Source organism: Bubalus kerabau, chromosome 10 (genome assembly GCF_029407905.1).
Source record: "Bubalus kerabau isolate K-KA32 ecotype Philippines breed swamp buffalo chromosome 10, PCC_UOA_SB_1v2, whole genome shotgun sequence".
Classification (NCBI taxonomy): domain Eukaryota; kingdom Metazoa; phylum Chordata; class Mammalia; order Artiodactyla; family Bovidae; genus Bubalus; species Bubalus kerabau.
The window spans coordinates 71,666,076-71,688,523 of record NC_073633.1 but is presented as its reverse complement, the minus strand read 5'-3'; the positions used below and the strand labels follow the sequence as shown (position 1 = coordinate 71,688,523).

General features: G+C 40.2%; 1 long non-coding RNA gene across 1 annotated transcript in view; it reads left to right on the top strand.

Moving 5' to 3' along the window:
- Positions 1-10,477: 10,477 nt before the first annotated feature.
- The window catches only part of LOC129621536 (uncharacterized), a 72,039-nt gene continuing 60,068 nt past the window's right edge, over positions 10,478-22,448 (top strand). The window contains exons 1-2 of the long non-coding RNA XR_008699424.1: positions 10,478-10,628; positions 10,727-10,832. This is a non-coding gene — a long non-coding RNA (uncharacterized LOC129621536). The remainder of the gene's footprint in view (positions 10,629-10,726; positions 10,833-22,448) is intronic.

Genomic DNA, 22,448 nt, shown 5'->3' with positions numbered 1-22,448 from the left:
CCCCACAGATTGTAGCCTGCCAGGCTCCTTTGCCCATGGAGTTTTTCATGCAAGAATACTGGAATGGAGTGCCATTTACTACTCCTGTGGATCTTCCTGACCTAGGGATCAAAACCATGTCTCTTGTGTTTCCTGCATTGGCAGGCAGATTCTTTACCTCTAGCACCACTTGGGAAGCCTGTGTGTAGTATGTGGGCCCAAAGAAAATCTGACGTTAGGAATTCTAAGTAGCCAACAGTCTGCTAAACTTGGGTGTGAGCAGATGTGACTGAATACGATGCTTCAAACAAAAGCAAACAAAACAAAGAAGAAAGATACTCAGTCTTTCCCTCACTCATTGGTTGTTAGGTGCCTTATTTTAGAAGAAACAGATTTTCAGGGGCTTCAAAAGAAAGTGTCTCACCTTCTGTGAGTCCTGTAAGGGGCTTAGCTCCAAGACAGGAAGCAGGGAACTCTGGAAGATCTGGGGGTGGTGGATGGGGACCAGGAAGTGTGGGGAGGCCACCAAGCTCCCAAAGGCCTTGTAAACCCCTGCTGGGTGAGGGCTGGGATTCCTGGGGAGGGGACAGAAGCCAATATGCCAAGAGGAAAGAAAGTGCTAAGTGAACAGAGCAGGAATGGGCTCTGAAGCCTGAAGTGGTTATTATTTAATTTTCATTTATTTTCGGGAAGTTCAGGGAATTCTTGTACTTGAAAGCAGTATTTCTTGTATTGGAAAACAACTTTCTAGGAAGCACTAAATGTTTTTCAAGTTTTGACTCTCTTTTCGCTGTCTATGCATTCTACTCCAAGAAAATGACTACCTTCTCCCTACCCAAAACTCTCGCTTTCAATATTTGACTGGACTTGAGTTCTATTTTCTAGAAACTCACAGCAGAATTTTGAGATAGAGATGGTTTTTGAACACCAGGAATTTGCAATTTATCAAAAATAGGATGATAGCTCAGTTGGTAAAGAATCTGCCTGCTATGCAGGAAACTCTGGTTCGATTCCTGGATTGGGAAGATCCCCTGGAGAAGGCAAAGGCTACCCACTCCAGTATTCTGGCCTGGAGAATTCCATGGACCGTACAGTCCATAGGGTGGCAAAGAGTCAGACACGACTGAGCACCTTTCACTTTCAGGACATGCTTACACAATCAATACTGAGTCAACAAGCTGATACCCATGAGTCAGTTCTTTATCAGTCTTCTGAGAGCTCAAGGTCAGTGGTGACCGTATTATAGATATTCCTTGAGACATACAAAACTATGGGTTTTGATGTACAGCAGACAAATCAGAAAATGAGTTGTGGATCTTGGCTTTATTCTCACTGAGTGACATTTAGGATTAACTGAGTTTGGGGTTCAGGATTCATCATCTGTAAAGTGAACATTATTAATATGGATCCATTCAGTATGCTCAATACGTGTTGGCTCTCCTTCTTTCCCCACCAAATGTTTTGGTGTCTGAACATACAACAAGGGAAAGAACCCACTCAATTTACTGAACACTTGCAAAAGAATCTATAAATCAAAGATACCATACATATGAAAAGAGATACATTCATATATAAAATAAATGTTAACATAAGATTTTTATAATTTTTTATATCTTAAGTTTTAGATCATGGAGTTATAATTTTTAGCTGAAAGAGTGTTATCCTTGTCCAAGCCGGGTGCCTACCCTGTAGTCAGTGTGGTCTTTCTAAAACTCTGATCATGTCATGTCCCTGCTTTAACCTTTGAATGGATTCTTATGTCACTCTGTAGAAACAGGAACCTATTTCTGGTTTGCTCTTCTGGTAACCCCAAAACCTAGAAGGATGTGTGGTCCTTAGTAAGATCCAGTAACAGTTTCCAAAGGAAAGAATCAAGTCCAAACTCCTTTTGATGATAGGCAAAGCCCCTAATGATGGGTCTAGCTGCTTCCTACCTTTCTATCTCCCCTCTGCCTACTCTCCAACTGCCTTTTCACAAACTAGCCAGACTAAGCCAGTTTCACAAGGGGCCAGGGCAGGGCCCCTCAGGTTTTCCCCTGGCAGTCCTATCTGCCTGGGATGCAGCTCCACCCTCTGTGTGTGCCTGCTTCGCTTGCTAACTCCTATTGATCTTTTATGCCTCTGCTTTAGATGTCACTCCCACAACTGTGCACCCCTTCAGTACCCCTAGAATGAATTGGAAGCTCCTCCGTGCACTCCCATGTCATCCTCTATTTATCTTTTTATAGCAATTATCACACTATTGAAATTGTCATCTTATTTCTTCTGTCTGTGCCTGCACGCTCAGTTGTGTCTGACTCTTTGTGAACCTTTGACTGTAGCCCTCCAGCCTCCTCTGTCCATGGAATTCTCCGGACAAGAATACTGTAATGGGTTGCCATTTTCTCCTCCAGGGCATCTTCCCAACCCAGGGATAGAACCAGTGTCTCCTGTCTACATTGCAGGCAGATTCTTTAACCTCTGAGCCATCAGGGAAGCTCACTAGACTGTAAACATCACGAGGGCTAAGACTTATATTAATAACTAATAATAAGTATTTATTGAATAGACAGATAAATATTCTAGATCAATCCTTTCATTTTCTTATTCTCTTTTAAAAAAGTTGATTTGGCTGTCCTGGGTCTTACTTGTGGCATGGTAACCCTTATTCAGCATGTGGACTCTAGCTCTCTGATCAGAGATTGAACCTCAGCTCTCTGTATTGGGAGTTCTGTGTCTTAGCCACTGGGTCACCGGGTTAGTCCCCTTTATTTTCTGCTTGAGGAAACTGAGGGCCAGATAAGTTAGTAACATGTCTGATGCCACCAGCATTTTGGCCTCATAGAAGCTGGGCCTTGAATTTAGTTTCTCTGCTGTCTGGTATTTTCTTGGCTGACTTGCTCTAGTACTTAGCTAACATTGTTTCAGAAATTGTGGAACAATTGTAATTTAACATTTGAAAAATGTGGTTAGGAACTCAAGTAAACAAAATAATAATCATATAATTAATTCAAAGCTTCAGACACAAAGGATTTTTTTTTTTTTTAAATCCTCTATTATTTTAAATTACCCATGTCATTGTTTTCCTCCATTCTGGAGTTGTTGAAAGAATGTGGCATAATAGTGTGCTCACTGTCGGAGGCCTGGGTTTCTGTATGACAGCCAGGATGTAACTCCATTCTGGCAAAATCTGATGTTATCGCTCAGGTTTTTGTTGCACTGAAGTTAGGACATCTTCTTCTGGGAGGATCCTGGTGGGAAAAACATCCAGATATCAAATCGTTCTCTTCAGCAGGGCCAAATAACAGGGCTTGCAATGAAAATGAGAACAAAGCAAGCCTGGATGGTAAAAAGAGCAGAGGCTTTGAAACCACGAAAACCCTGATTTAATTCTAGTTTACCACCTTGTAACCTTGGGCATAATATTTTCTCTGAGCATTTGTTTCCTCATCTGTAAAATGGGGCTAACTGGAAAGTTAATTTAAGGCTGAGTTTGTATAAAGAGTCTAATCTACTATCTGGCTAAGGGCCCTATTGCAGTCACTCTCCCAATTCAGGCATTCCTGCAGGACAAAGATCTTCACCACAGGGCCTGGTCAGAGAACCTGTAGGTGCTCAGTAATATGGAAAGATTCATGATTGTAAGAGAGGTGTATTATCACAGAATAGCTAAATTCTTGCTTCAAAGAACCTGAGGTTACTGTCTCTTCCTGTCTGTTTTCTACAGGAATACGGGCGGATGTGTTTACTCATGTCTTTTAGACACTATCTTTACATGTGTATACCTCAGAAAGAAATGCAGTCTGGTTAGGCTTGTTACAATGAGAGTGGAAGACAGAGCTGTGTGAAAAAATAAAAAAAAAGGTTACAAAAATCTCAACAGAATGTAGATTTCGCCATCTTTGCTTGCTCAGATGATTGAACTGGGTTACTCAAATATATATATATTAATTTATTTCATGAAGTCTGAATCACTTAAGGCCTTTATTGAAAAAGTGAAAAAGTTTCCTTGAATCCATGGGGACTTTGGCAAAGTGGCTGTATACCCTTCAGATGGGCTTTCCCATTGCCTCAACTGTTAAGAATCTGCCTCCAATGCAGGAGACTCAGGTTTGATCCTTGGGTGGGGAAGATCCCCTCGAGGAGGGCATGGCAATCTATTCCAGTATTCTTGCCTGGAGAATCCTGTGGACAGAGGATCCTGGTGGGCTACAACCACAGGGTCACAAAGACTTGGACACAATTGAAGCAACTGAGCATGCACCCACACACCCTTCACATAATTTTCTTTAGTACTTTGCGGTACTTTTGGGAAAAAGTATTACCACTGACTTGCTTGCTTACTACTCCAACCCATACCACTTTCTCCTAAGGCTAACCCATACTGCTTTCTGAAGTATACTCTTGGTGTTTAATTATATACTATCTTGAGTCTGTCCTTTGGAATAAGATTTTGTTTCCTGAGAATGAGGACCAAGTCTTTTGTTGAGGCAGTATTGGAACTTCTAAGGAGATCAAAATAAATTGTTTACCAGTTGCATGAGTCACAACAACTTATGTTTTTCAGCAACTCAAGAGTAGGTATTCTCTCCATTTTACAGATGGGGAAAATGATTTTCATACGCTCAGTCTTGAGTTGGAATTGCCATGAAGATCTTATTTCTTACCTTTTGGCAAATTGCTATTGTTCTAGGCCATTGCTTTGGCAGGATTCCTTTGGGAAATGTAAGAGGCATTATAATTTTAAGCCAAAAAACATGAATTCTAATTTGTTTCTTCTCATTTTTAAAAATGAATGTGGAAAGGAACACTTATGATAAGCAATGAGAAAAGATACAATATCAGGTAAGAGAATAAGGTGGAGAAAAACCAAAATCATTTAGCAAAGGGATTGCAGCTAGCCAGAATTTCACTGTTTTAAAACTTGAGCCCCACAGAACACAAAGGGATGTGTGTCTTACTGTGTCTTTACTGAAGGCCATTTAACACTGGGAATTTTTCCAGCAGTGTAGTTCAATAACAGCAGTCCTTCTTACAACATTTGGGACTTGCCCTATTGAAAATCAATATGTTCAGTGTCTATTGAAATCGCACATTTGTTCTCTGTGAGATGTATATAGGATGACCATATAAATTATCCTCCACACTGGGACTTTTTTTCTGAGTGAAAGGGAGAGCCATTAATTGCACCAGGACAATTAGTATAAGTTGAGACTATCCCAAGAAAACTATGATGACAGAATATGTCAATTATAGAAACATAGATTTGTATAGTCTCTTTCTAAGGAAGGTTATTATATATTTCTGTAGGCTTAAAAGAACAGGTAACTAAGGTATTCAATTCATGTTGGTGGTGGAATTGAACTGAATCATCTACACATTCTTAAGTCCTTTTTGTAAGTTGGGTCCTATTTGCTGGTCTGTTGCTTGCCTTTGCACACTCCAGTGCAAGCATCACAACTGGCCACTTGGAAATGGAACCCACAATCTTGCTTTCATCAGTTTAGTTTGTAACAAGTTTTAGATTCTGCAGGGCCCTATCAGTGGGTCATATGCTAGACTACAAGATCAAAGCAAAAACGCAGAGGGTTCTGGGCTTTTCCTGTAAGGCCCCAGATTCTAGTTCTTTGTTTATCAGTAACTAACTGTGATTTTTGGCAAGTCACGCAACCTGTGTTTTGGTTTCCTTATCTCTAATGCGGGGTAATGCTATCTGATGTGCAGACCTCAAAGGTTTATTAGGAGGACCCAGTGAGGTGATGTATGCAGAGGCCTTCTGGAAAGTGCTATCCATATGTGAAGTGTTATCATTCCTAGGAGAGAAGGGAGACATGAGATGTGAGGGGAAAACAGGGCTTTCAACTCTAGCTGGCCTTGCAGATTAGGCTTGTGCAAACAAACGATGAAAATAAGGCCACAGGAGAGACATTGTACTCTCTTTTATGTATAGGAGCACACAGAGAGAAAAGTAAGGATAGGGACTGTAGCCAGCAAGACCCATGGACAATAGGGTGAGATGGCTTCCATTAGTTTCTTTATATCACTGTTGTCCCCCGGGCCTGTCAAGACTGCATCAAATATGGACTTATTGGAGAAAAAGAAGACAGCTGGGCTCCAAAGTTGTGAGGGTACATTAACTCATTCCTGATTGAAGGGGTTGGTTTTATTCTATAGTTTAGTAGGAATCAAAATATCATACTTGCCTTTCTTCTCCTATTGACTTTTTGTCAAGATTAAACAAAATCATTTATGTAAAACTGCTTTATGGACTATAAATTCCAATAAAAGAAAAACTAAGAACTTCACAGGATGAGTGTGTTGATGACAGTCATCATTGGGTTGGCCAAAAATTTCGTTTAGGTTTTTCCATGTGCTGGTATGTAAACCTGAACGAACTTTTTGGCCAACCCTATATTATAGGACGAGTCAGGTTTATTTTTTTCTTCCAAACAATAATTACTTAAAAAAATTTTTTTTTAAAAACTCACGTGTGCTTATAAAAACTTAGATATATGAAAAGGTATAATAAAGGAAATAAAACCCACGCATAATTCTGCTACCAAGAGATAACCAAATGTTTTAGTAAACAGTCTTTCAGGCTTTTTGACATTTGTATAAAATTTTTAAAAAATCAAAATGGAGTCTTTAATTTGTCCTTCATTCTTTAATTTGTTCATGATTATTTGAATATTGGTAGACAGAATGTTAATAAGCTAGACACCAGGTCCTTTTTCATGTGGTTTATGTTTTCCTGGGGGAATACAGACACAGAACAGATAATTATAATATAATGTGAAGCACGTCACCATGGGGAAGCAACAGGTGTTTTGCAGCAGGCTTAGGTAATCAGGAGAGGCTTCCTGGAGGAAGAGATATTTAGGTTGAGGCCAGAAAAATGACTAGAGTTAACCAGACTGTCATGGGTGTTGGGGTGAGTCACCCAGCTCCTCCTTAAGGATGGAAACAGTCCTTCCCTTGCTGGCAGTAGAGCTGCCTTTTTGATGATTCTCAGCTGAGGTGTTTCCCTAGGAATTGCTCTCTGCCGAAGAAAGCTACCTTTCTCAAGGTTATCTCAGTCTCTGGGGGTAGCTGAGGTAAAAGGACTACCTTTTACCTTCATTCAGACATCTCTGAAGGGCCATCTCAGCTCCAGGGCTTCTCAGAAGATCAACTGAGGCTTCAGTTGCACCTACATTGGAGATAAGCTTTTCCTTCTGCCCAATCCCACGTCCCTCCCTATTCACAGGTATTGGTCCCAGGCGCACTGCCCAGTAAAAATTCTGCACAAATAAACCATCCCCTCAATGAAGACAAAGAGTGCAGAGAGAGTGTTACTAAAAGATGGAACATCCTATCTAAGGCCTAGAGGTGTTGGAGGAGTTAAATGTTTTTTTTTTACAAAGTCTGCAAAGGAGTGAGTGTAGTCAGTAGAAGAGACACAATTCCAAAGAGGGAGTCAAGCTCTTGTCATCTGTGTCAAGAAGATGGAGAGACTGGACTCTATCCCAAGGCCAATGGGAAGCCCTAGAAGGTTATAAATCATGGGTGAGACACGGTCTGGTTTTCTAATTTGTGTTTTAGAAAGATCATTTTGGCCACTGTATGGCACCATTAATTAAAACTCATTACTGACAATCACCATATTTTTTATTAGAATATTGGAGTGACTGGTGACCTCCTTGTGCACTCTACACCTTTGCAGAATGAATGGTAAACCATATGTCCCCCAGCAGAATCATGTAATGATCACCAGTACTGTAGCAGTATTATTGGACCTTTAAAACTCTGAAGGGATTCAATTATAGTTCTTTGTTGTTTTTTTTAACCTGATTAATACTGTTTTAGTATTTATTGAGCACCAGTGACATGCCAGAATGCACTGTGCTATTGCTGTGGAGGATCAAAGACAGAAGCTCTCAAGAAGAGGGCCATGGCTGTTTCATTCATCACTCTGCCACTGAAGTGCCTGCAAATAGTGAGTGCTCCACAAACAAGCAAACAAACAAAAAATGGAAGGAGGAGTCTCAGAAACATGTGAGAATTACCTAGTCCTCATGAGCACAAAATGGGGATAACAGTTTCTCACTTCCCAACATTGTTGTGAGAATGCATAGGTAAAACACCTACTCCAGGAGCTTAAAATATGGTAAAAATTGTATTTACTCAAATAGTTCAAATACTGTTTGCTATTCTCAGTATTGATAGAAATAAATCAAGGCCTTAAATGATTACAACCAAACTTCTGATATCTATTTCTCTCTTGTTCTCTCTGTCCTGTGATATCACTTCAAAAGAAAAATGTGATTTGCAAACGAAGTTAAAAGATTTAGTCACTCACTGATCTAGTCAACAGCTCTTTTTTTGAGGTCATCCAAAATGCCAGGCATGGGTTATGCAGTGGTGAGCTGAACAGACCGTGTCCCTGTTCTTGTGGAGCTTATAATGTAGAAGGAGAACACTTAACAAAGAAAATCTCATCAGTTATTACCAAAACAATCTGTCACTAGAGAAAATATTAATAGAAGCTAATTTAGTAATAGAAAGGTAAATCTTCTCTGAAGACGTAACCTTTAAACCGGGAACTAAGAGTAGGAGTTTCATTAAGAACAGGGAATAAAGCACCCTAGAAAACGGGAAAATCCTGTGCAAAGACCCTGTGGTAGAAAAAAGCTTGGCTTACTGGAAGGATGGAAGGAAAGCCAGTGTGGTAAAGTGAAGGGAGATGAAGCCAGGAGAAAGGCAAGGCAAATCTAGAAGGGTCTTGGTTGCTATGTGGTCTTCTTTTATCCAGACTAAATAGGATACACAAACTGCCTGAAATTTGTTCCTGGAGGGATCATTAGGGTTTGTGACATCTGTAAAACAGGAGGGTAGGTGAACTGCACTCTCAATAGTCACATCTAAGCCTTGGGAAAGTTGATTATTCTCCCCCCTCTGGTTATCGTGATAAATGAAGAGGCATATAACAAAGGCACATAGTTGTTTGTTGAGAGTGCTTGAGGAGGGAGGAGGGTTCAGGATGGGGAACACATGTATACCTGTGGCGGATTCATTTTGATATTTGGCAAATCTAATACAGTTATGTTAAGTTTAAAAATAAAATAAAATTTAAAATAAAATAAAATAAAAAAAAAAAATACATTTTTACCCCTAGACAAAATGGAACTATTAGAAAGTCTTTTTTTTTCTGCTTACCCCTTTTTTTCTTTGATGTGGTTCTTCCAAGGTAAACAACCAGTGGGAGCAGCGGACAATTCAGAACAGAGATGCTGTGGTGGTTTCCCAGGAGACATAGGACAATTCTGGGTGTCATCAGTGTTTGGGTGGTGGCTTACCCACTGGATTTGCTCAGAGAGGCCTCCATTTCCCTCTCAGTGATTAGAACAACCTGTGTTCTGGAATACAGTATTTAAACAGCAAGATTGGCATTGCTATCTTCCAGAATGGTGAAGGCTTAATTAACATTTGAAAATGCTTTGAAATCTTTGGATAAAAGTGTTCTGGAAGCATGAAGTGTTATTATCTTTGGAGTGATACAGGTCATGTGACACAGGAAGTGGCTTTGAAGGAAAGGAAAACCTTTCATCAAGCAAACTCCTTGGGGTGGTTTGAGCCTGTTTTGAGTGACTCAACATGCCCGTGTCATCTCTCCCTAGACCGTGAATGAAAGGAATAAGTTGGCCTATAGCTTAGCAACTGCCACCGTCATTAACTGAAAGAATTTAGTGAGCTTGTACGTGAAACATACTACAAATTACACAGAATCCTAAAGCATATAGCACAGTTGTCTTATAAGCACTAAGTAAATATTAGCTGTTACTATGACTGTTCTCCATCAATATAGTTTAAAACCTCTGGACTTGTGTTTTCTGAACTTAATGCCTTTCAACCAGAGTTCAATGTTCTTCAGTGATAAATCAGTCTTACTTTCATTTTAAAGACTCGGTAAAGAGCAAAATAAATGAAGACTGTTACGGCTGAGGCCCTAATGTGGGAGCAACAGATAAAGCACCTTCATTGCCTAAGACCCTTCCTGGCATGTAACATTAGCTCAAAGCTGGATACTAAGTCCTTCCCTTTCTCAACAAGGACTCAGAAACTGGGGTTCCTAATTTCTGATGATTCCTCGGGGTCTTCAGTGGACAGGATTTCAAAGAGAACACTTTAAAGCAGTTCCAATTTATTTAACAGCAAAAGGGCAGAAAGATTTCATCCTCTTCCTTCCATTAACTTATATGTCTTCATAATACTTTCCTGGATAAGTAGAAGTCAGAACACGGGTGGCGAGTGAAGACTAGGAATATGGATCACTTGAGAAAAAAAATATTTTTGAGCAATATCAAATCAAACCTGCCCATGTGTGTTTGTTAAATTAATTTTACTGGCTGGATGACTAGAAGTTTCTTTTTCTTTAAATGTACACCTGCCTCAAATATAACCTTTTGACCACGGTATTTTGGGAAGTAGTACAGGAGAGAGAGAGAAAGAATAAGAGAAGGCTGTAGGTAAGAGAATATACACCAAGTAATAATTGAGTACGGGCCCCGAGGCACGCAGGGATGGTGACGTCGCCAGGGCTTGCTGGGATAGTGGGGCCCTCCAGGGCATGCTGGGATAGCGAGGCCGTGCAAGGCATGCTGGGAAGGGTTCCGGGACTGTTACCCGTACCGGTGAGTAGGCTCCTCAGACGCGGGCCCAACAGTTGTGTGGTCAAGCATCGAGCTGACCTAATTAAAAGCTCATTACACCAGCACATCCCCATTAACAGGCAGACCCACGCGCAAATCCTTCAGAGCAGGAGCTCTTTCTGTTTCCCAGACACGGGACCTGGAAACTCAGGCCAGTTAAGGGATCTCCACGTCTGTGACCATCAGGTACAGTTCCTTTCTGGCTTATTTCATATTCTAGTAAATTAGTTTTATTTGCTCTGAAACATTGTAACAAAGAAAGCTCTTTGGTCATCACGGGTAAAAATAACAAAGGATAAAAGAACGCGTACTTCACCTAATCAGAAACAAATAACTAAATCTCCCTGGAAAATGAAGCCTTTCCCGTCCTGTCCTTTTCGTGGGATTTTGAAATTTCCATTCTATAGGCATACTGCGGGTACTGGCCTTCCCTGCATTGTATTTTGTATAACTGTTGCCCACCCTGACAGAGATCTCAAAACTTAAGTATAAAGTTGGTAAATGATCCTATTGTTTGGGAGGTGGGGGTGGAGATGGAGTGGGAGCAGAGGGTTTATCTAACCAAAAAAAAAAAAAAAAAGGAAAATGCAACCTAACCAGGCTCAAATTAACTGAAATGGATCAAAGTAAACAGAGACATCTAAAAGCTTTTGTGAGTTAAAAGTGGCTATCTGTTGCAGGTCTTGCCTCATTAACTGCTGATTGAAGCTCTGCTTGGCCCTCTGGGATACCTAACACCCCAGGCCTATCACCAGAGGAACCCTGGTTAGCCGCTTTTGCCTTTCCCTGTGTTGCTTTGCACAGCTCCTTGACCTCAACCTTCATACAGATCCTTTCTACCAGGCAAAGGGAGGAAAGGGTTGTCCTTGAGAATCTTGCAGGGAATGTCTCTTCTAGCCAATGAGGACTTGTGGGAAAAGAGAAGTGGATGGCAAAGATGTGGTATCTCTGCAGATCTGTATTCTGAAAAGTAGACTTGCAATTCTGATGTTTTAAGTAGAGCCTCTGCACAAGATTATGTTGGGGAAAGAGCCCAGTTTGTTTTTCCCGTAGGTGTTGGTCTCATCTCCATATGTGAATGGTGAAAGGTGACGATTAGACCATATGCTTTAAGATGCAGATATCTCTTGACTCCCATCATCCCAGTCCTTCAGCAGGTCAGTCAGCTGGGACAGAGAGCCAAAACTGAAAGGACTGTCTAGGGGAGGAAGAGAAAAGAGTGGTGGGGGTGAGCTGGGAAGTTGGGGGGGCGGGGAGCGGAGTGGGGGAAGGAGGAGCAGCGCTCTTTTGAGTAGGACCAGATAGGTCTCTGTGTAGAGTAATATTACAGCTCTTTCTCTCATAAACAAGCTGCATGCCTGCTTCTAAAGACCCATCTGGCATAGCTTTGAGAATGGCAATAATTACAAGCTGATGATGGACATGGAAAAAAAGCCCTGCTGAGCTAACTCATAAGGAAGTACAGGCCAGGACTGCAGGGAAATTACAGGCTGAAAACCTTTCTAGTTTAGGCCTTTTGGTGTTCTTAATCACAGACTTTAAATGTTGTAATAAACACTGTTGCATTTTATTGACCAACTCCCATGACAGGCAAATCTTTTTCATTTTATTTTATTTTTACCGTTTGCTCTTTGGAAAGCTGCTCAGCAGTGACTGTTTAGGCCATGACAATGGATCTTTAGTTTTTCTGCTTATAGGAAAATTGGTGATCTTTATATAGTTAATGGAAATATATATATGTATATATATAAATTTTTTTCCCCTTAAATTGCTTTCTGCATTCTATGGTTCAGACAGACTCTCAGATTCAATGCTTGAACTTTAGCTATATAAGATATGGTCTGGATGTTTGAATCAATAAAACTGAAGAGATAAAAAGAACAAACTTGGGAAGAATAATCTATAATTCTGTACAATCAAATAGTGTTTCTTATGTAGAAATAAGTAAAAATTCAAGTTAAATAATGTACTGTTAGGTTCTGGCTTTGTTTGTAGAGATGATCGTTATTTCAGGGATGAATTTGATATGGAAAGGATAATCTTTCTTAAAAGTTTTAGAACCTAAAATTTTACAAGTGGATCTAAGACATTTTGTCCTCTCAAACATTTTAGATCATTTAATGGAGCAAATGTTTTCAGGAAATCATCTTAGGAAGAACAAAATAGGAACACTGGAAATTTCCTTTCCTCTGAAACATGATTAACCTTGAAATCTATAGCTTAAATATCATGGCAAAGGTGGTCTTGAATATAACATTATTACCAGTTGCTATTATAATGAGATTTTGATATCTAATGTGGGGTTGATTCTATTTCAATGTGTTACCAGTTTCCATGAAAATAATTTGATCTTCATTTTATACCTTTTAAAAGCCTGAGGTTAGAAATGGTGAATAATGGTGTCAATCAGAGGTTTTCAATGATTTGATTAACTTATTATACAGATAAATCTTTATTCAAAAGATACCTTTATGGATTTTACAGCAGAGGATGTAAAGTTTGTTCTTTAAGCACTAGGTGCTGCATTTGTAACTTATTTTCAAATCCCTTCCTTCTTTGCTACAGTTTCTCATTCATATTCCTTAAAGATTTGTATTTTATTCTTTGTGCTTTGCATATAGTCCTGGACACCTTGGATGATTATTTAGTTCTGTCCTTTTGTATTTGATTACTTGTTCAGGGACATAAAGTTTTGAGGTCTATGAAGTTAAAGCTGTGAAATGGTTGTGTAATGGAAATTTACCAATATAAACTCAGGCTCTTGTCCTTTTATAAGCATTGCTTTACCTGAAGCTTCCTTGTCAATGAGAAATTATTTCTTTATATCTAACTGCCCCTTTTCCTATACAGGCTGGAATTGTTCCTAACAAAAGAAGCATGAATTGGTGGAAACTATACATTAAATGCAAGACTATTTGTCTAGTTTTCATTAGGTTGCTGAGTGAAAAGCCTTAATTCCTGTCTTTTCCCAAGGTACTCAGATATCCATGAAGGCCCCCTCATCTCGCACTATCATTTCTCTCACTGGGCACAATCCAGCTTTAAAGAATTCAACACTTACTGGTCTTTAGAGAACTGTCAGCAATGACAGCAACCAGGGACATGACACGTCTTACTGTTTACAAAGGATGAGCGCAACAGGGCCTCTCGGATAACTTGATAAGCCTTGCAACTTCTCTCTCCCTGATTCTGGTCTCTCTGGGCCAGCTGCCTTTTCCTGGCCAGCTAAAGACACAAGTTTCAAAACTTGATCTAAACACTGACAAGGCAGCAGACACAGTGGCAAAGATAAACTAGGGCTGTTCAAGGTTGCTTTGTAAAACAGTGTAAACAGAAAGAGAAACAAGAAAATCTCAGTCCCTGATTTCTTAATGCATACAGTTTTCTTATGTACTTAAAGTTTGGTGAAAAAGTCCTGAAATAGCATTAAAGTAAGTTCATGGATTATTATCATGGTCTTGAATATTTAATCTCTTTTTCTCATTTCAGCATCCCTCCGTCCCTCTAGAAATACCAGACAATGTCATAGTTAAATTAAGTTCAACTTTTATTTCTCACTGTTTTGTTTTTAAGTATTCGGAACATACTCTTCTATGTAGGGAATCCTGAAATATGTTAGAAATTGTACAAATGCATGTACTTTTTTACATTCCTACTTTGTGAAGGACTTTCTTATCAGGAGGGGGAAGACCCCAGGAAGTTGAAACTCCTTTCTTCCTTTCCTTTTACTGCCTTTCAGCATTGAACAAATGGAGGAGGAAAGGAAAGTTTCATATGCTTATGTTGCCCTTGCGTCAATGCTTTTGTTAAGTGGTGTATATCCTAATTCCACCAACTCTATGGGATTTAGGACTTTGTTTTCCTTAACTTCTTTGTAGCTGACTGGGACAACGCTGTTATCTTCTAAAGGTGCTGGACTGTTCCCAGAAGTGATCTCTTCCAAGGTGCTTGGACAAAAGATTTTTACAAATTGTACTCCCACCCCTTTGTTTCTTCTTTGTTACAGAAATGCCATTGTTGAAAATAATGTATGCCACAGCCAATAGAGCAAAGCACCTTTCTTAATTTTAGTAGTTTAAAAGCCACGTTGTAACTTAGTGTTGTCACAGAAAGGGATTTAGTCTTGATTATGAGGCAGAATCTTCCTGGTCGTGGCTAACAATCTGCTCGGTTATTTCTTAACAGTTCTCATAAGATGATTGCCTAATTTTTTTTTTACCAAAGCATCACTGCTTATAAATCACTGCTTCATAGCTATTGAGTCTCAGGATGCAAGTGAAAAATGGCTATTTCCTTTTTATAGATGGGGCTTCCCTGGTGGCTCAGATGGTCAAGAATCTTCCTGCAATGCAGGAGACCTGGGTTTGATCCCTGGGTAGGGAAGATCCCCTGGAGAAGAGAAAGGCTATCCACTCCAGTATTCTTGCCTGGATAATCCCATGGACATAGGAGCCTGGTGGGCTATAGTCCATGGGGGTCACAAAGAGTTAGACATGACTGAGCGACTAACACTTTCACTTTTTTAACTTTTTTTTTTTTATTAAAACAAATGGTGAAATTACAGTTCTTGGAACCATCTTGCTCTATGGGATACAGTGTGAGTGACATGAACCCAGGGTTATGTGCTTTCAGATGTTTCAGCTGTGCTTTTTTCTCCTGTGAGCCCAGTTTGAAAATGGAGGCACAGTTCTAACTGGGACACTCAGAACAGTAAGCCCATTGGTAGAGGCTCTGACAGTGATAAGCAGTGGAATGTAAAACTGCAAGCTTACAGCTTGCCATCAATAGCACCATCTGAAAATGCTGGGAACAGTAGAGCAATGTGGCTAGGAAATGATACAAAAGAAGACTGTTCACTCCAGCTCAGTGTTTGAGCCTATAGAATTATTGAATACTATTGATTCTGATGGTGGCTGTACCTTTCTGTACCACCTTGATATGCTGGAGTGATTTCCATCCTAAACAAGTGCATTTTTGTGATTTCACAGGCTAAAGTGTTAACTGTTACTGAAATATCTGTATTTGGAATTGTACAAATACTGTCTTTTCCATACACTAAGCTTAACTTTCTTAAAAAGTTATCCAAATAATTTACTGTCTCATCAGACCATCATTTTAGAAATACTTTTTCCTTGGTACCTCCGGGAGTTGGTGATGGACAGGGAGGCCTGGCGTGCTGCGATTCATGGGGTCGCAAAGAGTTGGACACGACTGAGCGACTGATCTGATCTGATCTGGTATGAGGTAGAGTGAAGTGAAGTTGTTCAGTTGTGTGTGACTCTTTGCGATCCCATGGACTGTAGCCTACCAGGCTCCTCTGTCCGTGGAATTTTCCAGGCAAGAATACAGGAGTGGGCTGCCATTTCCTTCTCCAGGGTATCTTCCCAATCCGGGGATTGAACCCAGGTCTCCCACATTGCAGGCAGATGCTTTACCCTGTGAGCCACAGGTACAGAGTAGATAGAGATTTGTGCTTACATAGGATGCACTCTGCAGAGGTTTCCATGTGTAGATGGGATACCATTGCTACTTCTAGCAAAATAATAAAGCTACTAATAATCCTCAGAAGACCTCATGGTAAATCAAGGCTAAAAAATTGATATGCCACCTAAGGGATGTAGTATTGCATTTTTAGCTTATCTTCTCAAGTTCAGGGCTTCCCTTGTGGCTCAGCTGGTAAAGAGTCCACTTACAATGCAGGAGACCTGGGTTCAATCCCTGGGTTGGGAAGATCCCCTGGAGAAGGGAAAGGCTACCCACTCTAGTATTCTGGCCTAGAGAATTCCATGGATTATACAGTCCATGGGGTTGCAAGGAGTTGGACACGACTGAGCGACTTTGACTTTCACTTTTCTCAAGCTCAACTATTCCAGCTTCCTTTTGCTTCTTCTCTGGTCTGGCTGTGGCTTTCAGGTATTTGTTCAGACCCAGGTTTTGTTTGTTTGTATGCTTTTAGCTTGAGCTTGGGGAGTAATTATGTAGCTTGAGGTCCTTCAACTTCTATCTCATCTTGAGTCCTTGTGTCATTTTCAAGACAGAGTTTCTTTCTCAGGTAAATTTATCAGCCTGCCTGCTTAGCTTTATCACTGTCCAGGCCTCTATCTGCAGAGGTATGAGAACTTGAGATCTGCTAACATGCAAAACAAAGATAAAAGCATTAAAAAAAAAAAGTCTTCCTGCATACAGGCCTGCTTTATAATAAACCAGAACAGTGCATGAATTAAGATGTTGTTGAAATGCTGGAGTGTCTCTGCCCTTTTATTACATCCAGGGTGATGAGGTCATGGCTTACTGTTTAGCTTATATGGTGCAATTAAGAGATTCGCTTCTTAACGTGATTCATCTCAGGAAGAGTTGACTCAAAAGTTTTAGAGTAGAGGCAGAAAGATGTTGGAAAATTATGATTTTCTTTTGGACGTTTTAGTTTGTTTTTTCATTCCAGGTGAGACTAAGAACTGCAATTAGTCTGTCTCAGGTTTCTTAGTAGCAGAGAATTCGATTACTTAATGCCAGTAAGGCTAAGGAGATGGTTTCAGTTCTTGGCTTTTTTCCCTTTTTGGAATGAAGGCAAAAATGTGAACTAAATATTTGTTTTATTAAGACATTGTTAGATCTCTATGTAGAGATGTTTAAATGAAACTTATCTCAGATGTGTGTGTATATATGTAACATATATTATACTTGTATATTTATTATATTTGTATTATGTATATATAGATCATTTTTTATTGTGATGGTTATCTGTTGAACCTTGATTGTGAAGTGAAAGTCGCTCAGTCGTTTCTGACTCTGCGACCCCATGGACTATACAGTCCGTGGAATTCTCCTGGCCAGAATACTGGAGTGGGTAGCCATTCCCTTCTCCAGGGGATCTTCCCAACCCAGGGATCGAACCCAGGTCTCCTACATTGCAGGTGAATTCTTTACCAGCTGAGCCACAACGGAAGTCCAAGAATACTGGAGTGGGTAGCCTATCCCTTCTCCAGCAGATCTTCCCGACCCAGGAATAGAATCAGGGTCTCTGCATTGCAGGCAGATTCTTTACCAACTGAGCTATGAGGGAAGCCCTGAGCCTTGATTGAACCCTTTTAAATGTAGCACTTAAGTCTGTACTGTTGAAAAAGAGGTGGTCTCTCCATTTGGTTAGGGTGGGAGTTCTCAATCAGTGTCAAACCCTTCTCGAGTACGTGTGAATATAGAAATGTTGAGAAGAATGGATTAGGTCATTTCTCTTCTTTTATGAAAGATGTATTTTTGGGCCTGAGTTTGGGTGACGTTTACTGAGGTTCAGTCCTTCCCTCTAAGCCTTATTGTTGTGATTCTCAACTTAGTCTTTTATTCATGGTTTAGCTTTTAGTGAAAATTGATAATTTCTGTACTGGTCAATTCTAGTATAAGAGCCACTTATAAAATGCTTGTCTTATTTAAGGCAACATGCTAGGCATTCAGGACCACCTTCAGAGGGGTTAACTACTGTCTCTTTTAGGAAGAGATGGAAAATTAGTGAATGCAAGTCAGACTTCTTAATGTGATTCATCTCAGAAAGAGTTGAATTGTAACAAAGGGGTAAAAACACAGTGTTATATGTGCTCTGAGGAGGAAGCAGTTTATTTTTCCTTGTAATCAGATGAGGCCTTCTAGAGATAGGATATTTGAATTAGTCTTTAGAAGAGAAGCCAGATTTGAATAGATGAAGCTAGAAGAAAAATACAAAGTTCTAGAAGTGTGAAAGTCTATGACATGATCCAGGAAAGGAGATGAGTCTGTTTTGGGTAGAGCATTAGCTGTGTGTGAATAGAAAATGGCAGATAAGTTTTGAAGTATGGGACAGTTTCAGTTTATTAGTGGCCTTGAATACTATGCTAAGAAATTTGACCTTTGTTTCAGAAATACCCAGAAAGCTAGTAAAAGCTTTTGGACTAACAGGATATGCCATGATTGTAAGTACACTGCAGAAAGGTAACTGTTAGGATGTGAAAGCTGACTTGAGGCAGAGAGAAAGCGAGTGGTGACAGCAGACTCACTGGGGGCTGTTATAACAAGCCAAGTGTAGATGATGTGACTTGGGCAGTGGCGGTAGAATTGAAAGCATAGTCGAGCCATTCTAAATCTAGGATTCCATGTGGTAGGAGACACAAGTAACTGAAGTTTCTACTTCAGATGATTGGTCAACGGAGAAATCATGAGCTGAGATAAGGAAATTTAGGAGAAGGTTTGAAGGAGAAAACAATGAATGCTTCAATTGACATTTTTAATGAACTTTGATTATATACACCGTTTCTTCTTTTGAAGACAAGTTTGTAACAGCTATTTGTTCTAGATGCCGTTATTACAATTATACCCTATTTTGCTTTTGATTTAGGATCTTGACACTTCCTAACTCCTCAGAGGAGGAGGAGAAAGAAAAGCTATATTTTCTTTTTATCACTTCTGAACACATTTCTGTTTTACTGTAATCTCAAGGTATTTCTGAAGAGTATCTTGAGACTTCCTCAAAATAAACCTTTTGACCTAAAATCCCTTTCTTCAGGCCATACTCTTAAGGATGAGGCAATATGAAATCCTTACTAATACTTACAGGATTCTCAGTTTAGACAGAACTGACCTTTATTAGGCTAAAATTGGAACCAAAATGGATGCTTGGATCACATATCTCCTGCTGGTTATGAAGCTGCCAGATTCCAATCCAGTGGGTGGAAATGGACACCAGCCACCGAGGAAGTGGTGGCCACACATGGGCATCTACCACCTCTCTTGCTTTCTCTCCTCGAGGAGGAAGGAAACCATGGGCTTTTCTAGGCATTTTTCTTGTTCTTTTAACATGGGGGAACTGAGGAGTCTTGGCCTTCAGAGGTTGGATAGAGAACCTAAGGCTGGAGAGATTTCCAGAGAGCAGATGGTTCCCATCTTCAAACTGTCGTTACTTTCTTTCTACACCCCCTTTCCTGTGCTGTACAATGCATTCCATCTCCAGAACTCTAGTGCACAGTGTTAGAAAGTCTTAGCGGAGAGCCTGGAGTTTAAAGACAATGCAAGGCTATAAGGTAGAGACATGTATTCCTGTGGCGGAATCATTTTGATATTTGGCAAAACTAATACAATTATGTGAAGTTTAAAAAATAAAATAAAATAAAAAAAACTGAAAAAAAAAAAAGAATAAATAAAATTCTTAAATAGCAAAAAAAAAAAAAAAAAAAAAATAAAGACAATGCAAGGCTACAAGGTAGAGACATCGAAATGGAAGAAAAGACTATACCATTGTGCTTTCTTCCTGCAAATGAAATGTAACTTATATAAATATTCAAACTCTTGCCTGATTTTTTTTCTTTATTATATTTTCATACCACATACCCAGTGATGACTGGTCCTCTTTAAAGGTAGTGAAGAGTGTTACCAAAATTCCAAATATTTATGTTTCATCTGATAAAGCTATTCTGCAGTTTTTAGTGTGGTTTGCAGTTTGTTGTTGTTTGGTCCCCCTGTCCGATCCCCTGGACTGCAGCACACAAGGCTTCCCTGTCCTTCACTATTTCCCAGAGTTTGCTCAAACTCATGTTCATTGGGTTGGTGGTACCATCCAACCATCTTATCCTCTGTTGTCCCCTTCTCCTACTGCCTTCAGTCTTTCCCAGCATCAGGGTCTTTTTCCAGTGACTCAGTTCTTCCCATCAGGTGGCCAAAGTATTGGAGCTTCAGCCTCAGTCCTTCCAATGAATACTCAGGGTTGATTTTCTTTATGATTGACTGGTTTGATCTCCTTGCTGTTCAAGGGACTCTCAAGAGTCTTCTCCAGCACCGCAGTTCAAAAGCATCAATTCTTCAACACTCAAGCCTTTTTTATTGTCCAGCTCTCATATCTGTACATGACTACTGGAAAAACCATAGCTTTGACTATAAGGACCTTTATTGGCAAAGCAATATCTCTGCTTTTTAATGCACTTTATAAGTTTATCATAGCTGTTCTTCCAAGGAGCAAGCATCTTTTAATTTCATGGCTTCAGTCACCATCCGTGGTGATTTTAGAGCCTAAGAAAGTAAAGCCTGTCACTGTTTCCACTGCTTCCCTATTTGCCATGAATAGATGCCGTGATGCCATGATCTTCATTTTTTCAATGTTAAGTTTTAAGCCTGTTTTTTCACTCTCCTCTTTTAGCTTCATCAAGAGGCTCTTTAGTTCTTCTATGCTTTCTGCCATCTGCATATCTGAGGTTATTGATATTTCTACTGGCAATCTTGATTCCAGCTTGTGCTTCATCCAGCCTGGCATTTCGCATGATGTACTTTGCATGTAAATTAAATAAGCAGGGTGACAATATACAGCCTTGACGTACCCCATTCCCAATTTTGAACCGGTCTGTTGTTCCATGTCCTGTTCTAACTGTTGCTTCTTGACCTGCATACAGGTTTTGCAGGAGGAATCCCCCAAATCAAATATTTAAAAATCTCAGACAGCAAATTCAGCTCTGATTCTCTGGAAGACAGTATAAAATGGGTGGATCTAACTAGATTGTGAACTTAAAGCACCATGTGCTTTATATAAGCATTAACAATTTACTCAGGGCATTTTGGGTCCCATTTTCGCACCCCCCCCCCACCCAAGTTGTAGCACAAAATTGCTTCTTCAGGTTTTGATTCCTTTGATTATTTCATAAAGAATGGATAAGATAAAATAACTCTTCAAAATGGACATAAATATGATCTGTTCCTGTGATTGTAGCTGAAAAGGCTTCTGCCTGCAGTGTCTGCAATGTGGGAGACCCAGGTTCAATCCCTGGGTCAGGAAGAGCCCCTGGAGAAGGAAATGGCCACCCACTCCAGTATTCTTGTCTGGAGAATCCCATAGACAGAGGAGTCTGGTGGGGTACAATCCATGGGGTCACAAAGAGTCGGACACGACTGAGGGACTAACACTACTGTACACCTTGTACATTGATGGATGCTCTGTGGGACAAAAGGAAGAAACAGGGCTTATAGGAGATTACTGCAACCATTTCTGAATGAGGGAGGAGAGGGCTGGAGTTGGAAGAGAGAAAACCACTCACCATAATCTCTTTGCTGGGCTTTGATCCCCTGAAGCCCAAGTGAAAGGGAAAAGCTCAGAAGAAAAGAACATTGTCAACCACCCTCCCATTTTAGAGATGGAGATAGCAGGGATGGAAAGGGATAAAATGGGGCGGCAGACTGTTTTATTTGCAGTAAGCCTGGCTTTGATTCTCTACAGTAGTGAGTTTGAGGGCAGCAATGCAAAGGGTGGCTTATTATTTTTTATTTTTTGATGTTAGCTTATAAGCAACTTTGACAGTAAAACCCTCCTCTTTTCTTTTTAACTCTCCATGATATCCCCTCTACAGGGAGCAGGTAAGTGCTGGGGTCCAGCTTTCTAAGAGGCTGATATTCTCCAGACATTTCCATAGACACTAGTAAGCTGAGAGCTGAATCCTCTGTCAGACACATTTTCCTGGTCAAATCATGCCTGTCGCACCTAACTGATACTGATAGTCCTGGGAGCCAGTTGTGATGCTAGCCTGTATTGAACCCCTGGATGTGAACAAACTTTCTTAAAGGGCAGTTTGGGCTAAAACTTGACCTTTCGTAGCTTTGGAAGGTGGGCAGGGGAGCAGAGGGTTGCTGAGGGAAGAGCGATTTCCCGGTTATTGCTACAGGGAGTCTGTTTACTTGCCTTCAAGGGTCACAGCCATTTGAATGGGCTCTGCTCTTGGGTTTGGTTTCAGAGGACCGGGTTCTGTGGAATTTTGCTCCCGATTGGCCCTCCCCTTACTCTATTAGGCATGGGACTTTTTA